General features: G+C 45.6%; 1 protein-coding gene across 5 annotated transcripts in view; it reads right to left on the bottom strand.

The window, feature by feature from the left end:
* Positions 1 to 794: 794 nt before the first annotated feature.
* The window catches only part of RALGAPA2 (Ral GTPase activating protein catalytic subunit alpha 2), a 329205-nt gene continuing 320968 nt past the window's right edge, over positions 795 to 9031 (bottom strand). For 3 of the 5 annotated variants that reach the window (XM_054695962.1, XM_037493924.2, XM_054695968.1), the window contains one exon: positions 795 to 6158. The gene's annotated coding sequence lies outside the window, so the exon portion shown is untranslated. The remainder of the gene's footprint in view (positions 6159 to 9031) is intronic. The other 2 variants (XR_008552100.1, XR_008552101.1) reach the window with 2 other exon arrangements.

Here is a 9031-nt window from a genome sequence, read left to right as displayed (position 1 = left end):
AAACTGTTAGCAAGAGATTTGCTGCGAATCCTGGGCAGGTTTGGAGGGTTATTCAGACCCTTTGCTTGCAGTTAGCCTAGTGGCCATTTCTTAAGGAATATTGATCAAAAGTATTCGCCTCTACCATCTGAGGAGCATAATGCAGTCCCTGAGTATTCATGGAAAAAAGCTTTTCTTTGCCAGGCTATTTTCTGAAGTCAAAAAGAGCCTTTCAGGAGCTATAATAGCAAGGCCCTTCCCACTTCACACCCTCAGCGAGAGGCACACTCCAATTTTCAGAACCCCGGGACCCCACACAAGGTGGAAGTTGATGAATATGACCTCTTTGTATAAAATATTCTCTGTCAAACTCAGCAAGCATTTTGCTAGAGGGAAAGGTGGGACATGTTAATGGAAGATTGAAAATTAAAATTACACTGGGACACATAGGGAAACTTACTCTTGTCCCAAAGATTATTATTTCCTAAAATAATGTTTTAAATAAAATTTTTGATCACATGCACCATGTCCTCTGATATCTAACAGGAGTATTTCATTATGAATATCAACAAAAGTCTGATAATCAGTGTTTTTCATGTTTGTCACAGTACAGAGGGATGGATGTTAACTCGGGCTTCCTAATCTTTGTTCTATGAGAGGCAGAATCTTTCAGACAAATTTTTTTTAACATAACAGCTTGTAACAATGTTCACTCAGGCCCAACATATTAGCCAATTTAACTTAGGGTAGTGAAAACTTAGTTATTCAACACATTTTTAATTGAAAATATTAACAAAAACAAAAAAGAAGCACTCTCCAAATTCCAGTAAATTCTATTGTATTATTCAGAGGGCATCAGTTCTGAGTTCCTGCCATTATTATTGCTGCTCTTTGATTGTTCTGGAGAGTATATTTGGGCGCAGAGATATTATTATTTAAGATGTCCCTGACTCCCTGGGTTGTCAGCTGTTTTTGTCCCATTATCAGGGGGCGATAATGTCGTTCAAGCTGCAGTAGGCACAAACTAAGAGCCCCTGACCTTGGTGTTGAGTGCAAGTCTCTTTTCACTCCACTCAATGGCAGTCCTCATGGCACCGAAGGATAGCTGTGCCTTCACTTCCTTTCTCTTCCACTTCAAAAAAAAAATAAAACATAAATGAACAAAAAATTTCAGCCAACCAGTAGCAGGGGCTAAATCCCTCTGTGGATCCGTATATGCAGAGAGAAGGGGGGTGCTCGGCCGTGTTGCAAGCTGGCCCCCACATCGACACCACCAATTATGTGTTGCCTGCCTTGCCGCAGGGTCTTTGCTTCAGAATCTGATTTCTAGGTCTACAGATGAGCAATATCTTTACAGACATGTGTTATCCAGTGGTTTCTGGAGTCAAGACAAAATCAATTCTAGCACCCTCTTTTTTGCCCCAGGGAGAGTAGCTGAGTCTCCTGTTACAAGTTTCCTGACATTAGAAGACCCTGGCACCTGCTATGTCTGGCCCATGTGAGAAGAGGGCCAAAGCGACTTTGAAGTTAACCTTAGGGAAAACTTCACAGTGGCCAGGAGGAACACAGAACTACAATTTCAACAAACAGTACGAGAGCTGGTTAAGATCTGTGACTGCTTCTAAATAGCGGTGTAGTCATGAAGTGGAGCCCAGGAAACTCAGCTCCTGCCGGGAGTGCCACTTTCGAGCTGTGAAGCCAGTGAGCCACTATGGTTAGTCCTGGGTTTTGGTCCGAATTTGGTGGGTGGCATGCAGGACGACCTCTCTGCTGCAGGTAAACCAGTCACACGGGGATGCAGTTTGCTGCCCCTTCTATTTCCATATGTTTGCTTTCTGATTTGAAAAATGAAAGGCAATTAAAATGATTTCCATTTGTAGAAGAGAAAATGATAATAGGTCCTCTTGACATAACTGTTTAGCAAATCAAAGCAGCCTCAATTTATTTTATTCACATACACAGACCATAATGCTAGCTCAAATGTGTACAGAGGTGAGTAAATACAAATGTCCGAGTCTTATCACTGAGAAATAGTCTTTACTGCAGCAAACACACCAGTATTTTTCCTGGAATATTTAGAGAATTATACTATAGCCAAGAGGTGCCTTGAGGGTATTCTTTCTTCCAATTCTGCACCCCTTATAAGTCAAGAAAGCTGGAGAAGAATGTGGTAGTCATTCTTTTGGAACCAATGGAAGTTGGATTCTTTTTGGAATTCTGCTGAAGGTCTTGTAAGATATGACCTAAGATTTGATAAATAGTTTTTGAAGACCTAGATTACTTACAGGAATTAGGATGATAAGGAGACCTCCCCCCCATCTTTGTTATATATGAGAAAATACACTGTTTTAAGAGACTTACAAAACCATATCCTTTGATATTCAAACGACTATTTCCAGGCCTGAAAAGAAGCCATAATTTATCCTGGAGGGAATAGGACCTGTAAAAAGTGGACTCACTGTGGGGGAGGACAGGACCCAACAGCAGAGTAGGTGTAGACACCTCCAAGTCTTCCTCTGGTGTTCCCTTCACTCCAGGGTAGACTCGTAAGACTGGATGAGAGGGAAGGGTTGTCCAAAGCATCATGATGGAGTCGGGCCAAGCCTCTCAATCAGAATCAATCTGCAGGTCAGAATTCCCAACAGGGGGAGGGTTAAGAAATACAGATGCTGAGGTTCTGCCAAAGACCTGGTAGGTCAGAAGCTAGGAGAGGGGTGGGGCAGGAATCTTGTAAGCCTTCCTGAAGGATTCTGATGCACACAATTGGGAACTACTGCTTCCAGTCAAAGCAGAGCTAAAATTCCGCCTCAAGTTTTACCCCCCGAGGAACCAAGTATTAAAAGTATGACATACCTTGTAGCAAGTTCTTGCTACCAGTCAAAAGTTAAAAACTACCAAATGTATTCAGGTTCTATTTGGCTTCCAAGGAGGCACCTGGAACTTTCTGAGAGAACTGAAATATTTTGGAAGTACTTATTTTAAAGATTTATTTTATTTATTTATGCATATAAGAACTGGGGTGTAGGCCAGAGGTGTTGGGGGGGGGTGAGAGAGGATTCACCAGAGGCAGAGTGGGGAGTAGAACAGGCAGATTGACTGAAATACAGTGCTGAGGGGAGCAGTGGGTGAGACAGGAGAGGTCTGCTGTGCCATGTGGGTAGCTCCCTGGCTGGAGATCGAACTCATGCTGCAGTGGCTGCTGATAGCTTCATAGTGCTGAGACCTAACCCCTTGCACCACCAGGAAAGCCCCTGTTTTGGAAATACTTAAATATTTGCTAAATGGACAAATGGGTGCTTTTTAGAAATCTCAGTTGTTTAATGTCCTAAAAGTCCACAGCCATCCAGAGCATAGGAGAAGCCCAGAGGCCACCGGGCCAGGACATCAGAATGTGAGGCTATTTTTATATCTTGTCTATCATTTATTCACAAAGACAAACTCTCAAAGTCTACCTCTTGCTCACCAGGGCTGGAGCTCATGATGGGCTTTGAGAAACCGCAGGAGACACAAGCCTGGTTATGTAATCACAAAGAAAGGATAGAATTACACAGGTGAGGCAGACAATGCTTGAATTCCTTGTGAAAGGATCTTAGCATTCCGTGTGATGAGCAGGAGAGGTCAATTTTGCATGCGCACATTTGTAAATTTCCCTGGATTGGTGCTGACTACCATTTTGAATAACTATTTGGGCTTTGATTAAAAAGTTGTTTTTGAACAACTTCATTTGATAAAAATGCAAGCTACTCTTGGTCAGATGACAGGAAAAACTTTATTTTTCCTACAAGCTATAAAGAAAAGAAAAGAAACTTCGGCCATAAGTGCTGTGTTTCTACTTTATTAAATCATCACAGTAATTAGAGTCAAAGAGAAAAAGAGAACTGAGAGTCAGATGAAAAGTGGTGTGCTTTTTCGGCATTTTGCACTTCGCCTGGCACACACCTGCCTGCAAAGGTGGGTTATACGAAGGTCAATACCACCAAGGCACACACCTAGGTGTGGAGCATTAGGAAAATTAAATAACCAGATAGCACAATAAAAATCAAATAACACTATAACTTAATTTACCATATTTATCAATTTGTTTCCCTATTTACACGTACTAAATATTGCAGACCTGAAAACGTAAGTAACATTCACTTAATGTATATGCCATACATAGATATTGAGTGCAAGTAAAATAATGGTTGTTTCATGTTGAACTTCCCTCAGGTGCAGACATTCCCCTTCAGTAGATAGAACGTAACACAGTTACATGTAAGACATCACAGTCAATTTTAAAGGATCCCTTAAACTTCCAGGTGATACAAATATGACAGTAAGTGAAGTGCAGGTGGTGACACCTGAGGAAGAACAGGAAGATGTGATTTGCATTGTCTACGGATCCAAGTGATCTCGTTTGTAAGGCTAAGGGTTCAATTAGTCAGCCCCCTCTCAACGTCAAGGCTTAAACCCCCTCCTTCTCTGTGGCTCTTAGGAACTGAGAGTCAGTTAACCAACTACATAAAGATACTGGGACAGTCATTTGCCCAGGTTACATTTCCTCCCTCAGTCTACTAAAGGTTTCACTATTCTTAAAAAGTCATCATTTCATGGAATTACTCTTTTGTTTAAGTAAAAGACCTACTAGTGTGATAATGGAACATCAGCTTTGTTTTAGACACAAATCAGCAGGCAGAGAGGAGAGGAAACTTCCTGGCCCTGCCTGGACACCAGGCAGTATTATCTATTTTGGGCCAATTAGGGCCACTTCTGTTTACAGAAGGCTTACTAATGTGATGAGTCAGCGCTGTAATTCAGGTGGGTCCCTTCCACAATTTTGCTGAAAGGCATTTATTACAAAAACATATTTGCTTTTCTAAGTGAAAAAAAAAAAAAAGCCAAACCCTGATCATTTCAGTTTTTCCACCCAAGATACAAAAACAATTCAAGTCCAGGTGACTGCAAGCAAAGCTGGTTGTCATTGCCTGCTCCCTCATTCCAAGTGCCCAAACCTGCGCTGGTACAGAGAACTGTGGGGCTCAGAAAAGGCTCCAGTCCCCAAGCTGCTGGCTGTAATGTAGGGTGGTGGGGTTGTTAAAATCATCGAGGATTACAGGAACGTCAAGTTATTCATTACTGACAGCTGAATTTTTCCACTCCAGGGTTAGGAGGATTAGTCTCTTCCTCGCCTTCCTTGGAGCCAATGGGGGAAATCCCTAGCTTAGGATCTGTAGCCCTAAAATTCTGTAAAGTGGGAAATATTTTTAAGGCCCCTGTCATGGCCCTCTGAGCAACAGGTAGCAGAGCACAACTTAGGGTGAAGCCTTGCAGGCAGATGGGCAGGACAGGGTGCCCGTCACTGTCTAGCACCCAGCTGGCCAGTGACTCGAGTATCCACCTGCTGCAGTGTGGACCTGTGCCTCAGAAGGCCTCCTGACCTATCGGAGATTTTTCAGGGATGGGACCCGGCATTTCTAGAATCATCTGAGTGTTCTGCGATAGGAGTTTCACCATTGTGATCTGGAGGGCCTCCAGGATGGTCAGGTAAGCCTCTCCCCAGTTAGGGGGCATCAGGCACCAGGTGGAAAAACACTCAGCAACTGAGGTAAAACTTCTCCTGGGCAAAAGACCCTGGGGAAAGCCAATTTCCATGATGATGAAATTTTTGAGTTAATCATAAATCCTAATATAAGAAGAACTAGCAAAATGAATGCAGAGAAAATTCCTCATTTGACAGTTGTTTTGCTGGTCCCTCTGTGAATCATGCTGGGGTTTATAAATGAGCAGAACAACTAGGGTACAGAAACCTGCTACCTTTTGCCCCTCCCAAAGCCCCAAATCTTCTCTTAGTCTCTGTGCAGAGCAGCCACAACTATATGCCCGTGTGGGAGAAAGGCTGTCTCTGGTTGGTGGTGGCTTTTTATTCTTTTGAAGTGCAAGATTTGTGAGGTTCCAGGGAAAGATGCCAATGCCAAGTTTGAAAGTCCAGTTTGCAACATTTGATGGGATTCACCCTTCTCTTCAGAAGTCCACGAATGGGAAGACTGGCTGAAGATATCACCATTGTGGCCATGTTTCCCAGAGTCTCTGGGTTTGAGGGGTTGTTTGGGGTGGGGGGAGCGTGGGGAATAGGGGAAGTCTCATCCATCTCCTCACCAAGAGGCACCAAGAGGTAGGCACTCGTGCTGGCAGCCAGGTCCCTGCAGAGGAAGCAAAGAAAGGCCTTTACAGTTTCATGAGGCAAGACCCTCATGGACACAGATTTGAGGGCGGGTCTGTGGCACTGAGGGGGGAACCATAGCCCCAGGAAGAGGATTCCTTGGCCCCTGTGCCGCTCAAGCAGGGATGTTTGCTGAATGAATCGACAAATGCATGTCTTTCCTCCTAAATGTTGCTTTGGGTTTTCCTGCAAGCCTAACAAGAAGCTATGAATCTCTTTGAAGTTAATCCAGCCTCACTGTCCCCCATCTAGAGGAATGGATGAAGAGAAAGGTATCTGACTACAGTAAAGGGAGGCACCAAGGAAGCACATTGTCCAGAGTCAATGGGAAAGCAAGTCAAACTTCACGGGCAGCTTTGTTGTTATTATTTACACACACGGATATTGATATTTTACACAATGAGTTGAGACTCAATAAGTCCCCAAACGGTCTAAGATGAGAGGTCAGGATTCAATTGCTTGTCTGAATGAATCCAGATGAGCGTACCACTATTTAGCACTGGTGGGAAAAAGGAATAAAATTAAAACCAGAGTGGCTGCATCTTCGCCCTCCCCCAGGGCGGTCGCCAGTGTGCCCAGAGGAATACAGGAATGCCTGCTGCAATACCGAGCCACTGTTGCCGGTGAGCCTGCCTCCCTGGGGCAGTTCTTCCAGTGAGAAGATCATTTCATCACCCTTCCCCTCACCATCTATTTTTAAACCTGGTTGTATTACACCCCATCTTCTGGGCTTGGAACAAACCTCAAAAGCAGGGTTTCTTTCCATATCCCTACATACTTTGCTGCCAGGGGTTTGGTCTTGGAATGCTGATTATTATTGGCATTTGAAATTAATTTGCATAAGACATTTCATTCGTAGACAACATCTTTTTAAATTTTCTGACCTTACCCTATTGTTTCTAGGATGTCTCTGAAGTCAGAACTTGCAAATATACCTGGACCTGGAGAGTCAGGTCCTATGTGTTCCGCTATTCAGTGCTTTAATACTCCAGGGCTGGGGCGTTCGTCCCCTCTCTTCTGACTGCAGTAAGCTCAAGCAGAGAGAAGAAAAGTCCGGGGCCTCCCTTCTACTATTTTCTGTCTTAAAAACAGGCTGCTTTTAACAAAGACAGACAGCGACACTGTCACCATGGCAGAGACGGCACTGGCGAAAGCATCTCTCTGCTCCCAAGCAGCTGGAGGGGGGCACTGGCATTTAATCCAGGAGGTGGGGGTGGGCAGGAGGGAGCAATCTGATTTACTTCCAGATAATATTCCATCCTGAAATACCTTCACTTCACATTGTCTAAGATTTCACATTATTAATGAGGAACCACCTTACCCCCGCTGTAATCAGATAAATTGGGAGCAGGAAGGCAAAAAAAAAAAAAAAAAAAAAAAAAAAAAAGAGAGAGAGAGAGAAAGTGGTAAGTGATGTTTAAAGATGTGACATTAAACTATTCTGGATTAGAATGGAAAATAAATAATTAATCCCTCCATCTCTACCCGTACAACCAGGAAGGGCAAGGAGGGGTGCATTTCGAGTCCCCGTGGCTCGGCAGAGTGGCCTGGGGACACAGGCCACAAGGCTCTGCAGCAAAGCAGCCGTCGGGTGTCTGGAAGCGGTGGGCCCTACACGAGGGGCACATGCTGGGCCTGCACACACACAGGGGCCATGCATTCCTCCAGTTCCACCTTTCCGTTGGCATGTCCTCAGCCTGCCAGGGCGCCTGTCATGTCCACTGTGCCCCATGATTGATGGGGAGCCAGCAGCTGTGGAGTGAGCAGGCGACCACAAGGAAGTAATTCCACTCACAAGCTGCTGGCAGCCACTCTACTCATGCAGCCGCTCCCCTCGTGCTGGAAGCTGGGGGTCTGTTTAAAGAACATTCAAGCCCTGTTTCACTGCTTTAGCAGGACACTTGTGAGACCATCCACCTGACACTTTGGAGGGAACTGTATCGCCCTGCTCTGGCTGGCCCAGCGTGAGCACCTGGGCTTTGCAGCTTGTCACCTCTGGGGGCTGATGTGAATGAGCCCAGCTTAAAACGATTCCGGTACCAGACCAAAGTTGTGGCTGAGGGGAGAAGAAAGGACAGTTGGGTAGGAGGGTGGGTTCACTGTAGTAGCTGCTGCTCACCTGGCTGCAGGTGTGACAATGCCTGTCTGGTGGAGGAAGTTGGTACTTTGGGTAAATCAAACATTCTAGACCCTAATATCCTACTTCCATTTTTAAGTGGATGGCATCTGTGCCAGGTGTTCCACTGTCAGTGATACAGTTAATGAGGGCTTACTCACGCATGCGCTCCATCATCACCATCACCATCACGCCTCTCCTCCCTTTACCTGTGAGCCCATGAACTGACACAGTCCCAGTCACTTTAAGGGGGGATTTTCAACCACCACTGTGGTCCCTCAGTGTGCATGAGGAAGCACCTGTACCCCAATCAGGGCAGAAAGGAGAGGCCCACAGAGGTCACACCTGCCAGGGCTAGCTACCCTCTGGGTCCTAAACTGTAGCCCATGTCCAGGTTCTCCGCCCTCTGAGCTCCCCCAGCTTTTGTCTGCTCTTCCTCCCCCAGCTGTTCCATTCAGCAGCCCTTCGGATAACCTGGCTCCCTTTGTGGAGGCCTCCATTAAGGCAAACGGTCAAAGGCCAGCCAGCACGTGCCGCTTCTTATCGGCCCATCTCAAGATCCTGCTTCTCCAGGCTTGGGCAACAAAAAAGGGGGCGGCCCCAGGTCCCCTAGCTCCCCATGGCCCTGGACACAAAAGGGCGGGTGACAAAGACATTTTCCGGGATGGCAGGTGTTGGTGTCGGATTCCGCCCTGAGTGCACAGGGCAGAAGAAAGGCGAGGCTGGCTGCCCGGGGT

Source organism: Talpa occidentalis, unplaced genomic scaffold, assembly GCF_014898055.3.
Source record: "Talpa occidentalis isolate TD23 unplaced genomic scaffold, MPIMG_talOcc4v2.1 talOcc4.10, whole genome shotgun sequence".
Lineage (NCBI taxonomy): Eukaryota > Metazoa > Chordata > Mammalia > Eulipotyphla > Talpidae > Talpa > Talpa occidentalis.
This window is presented reverse-complemented; position numbering and strand designations above follow the sequence as displayed.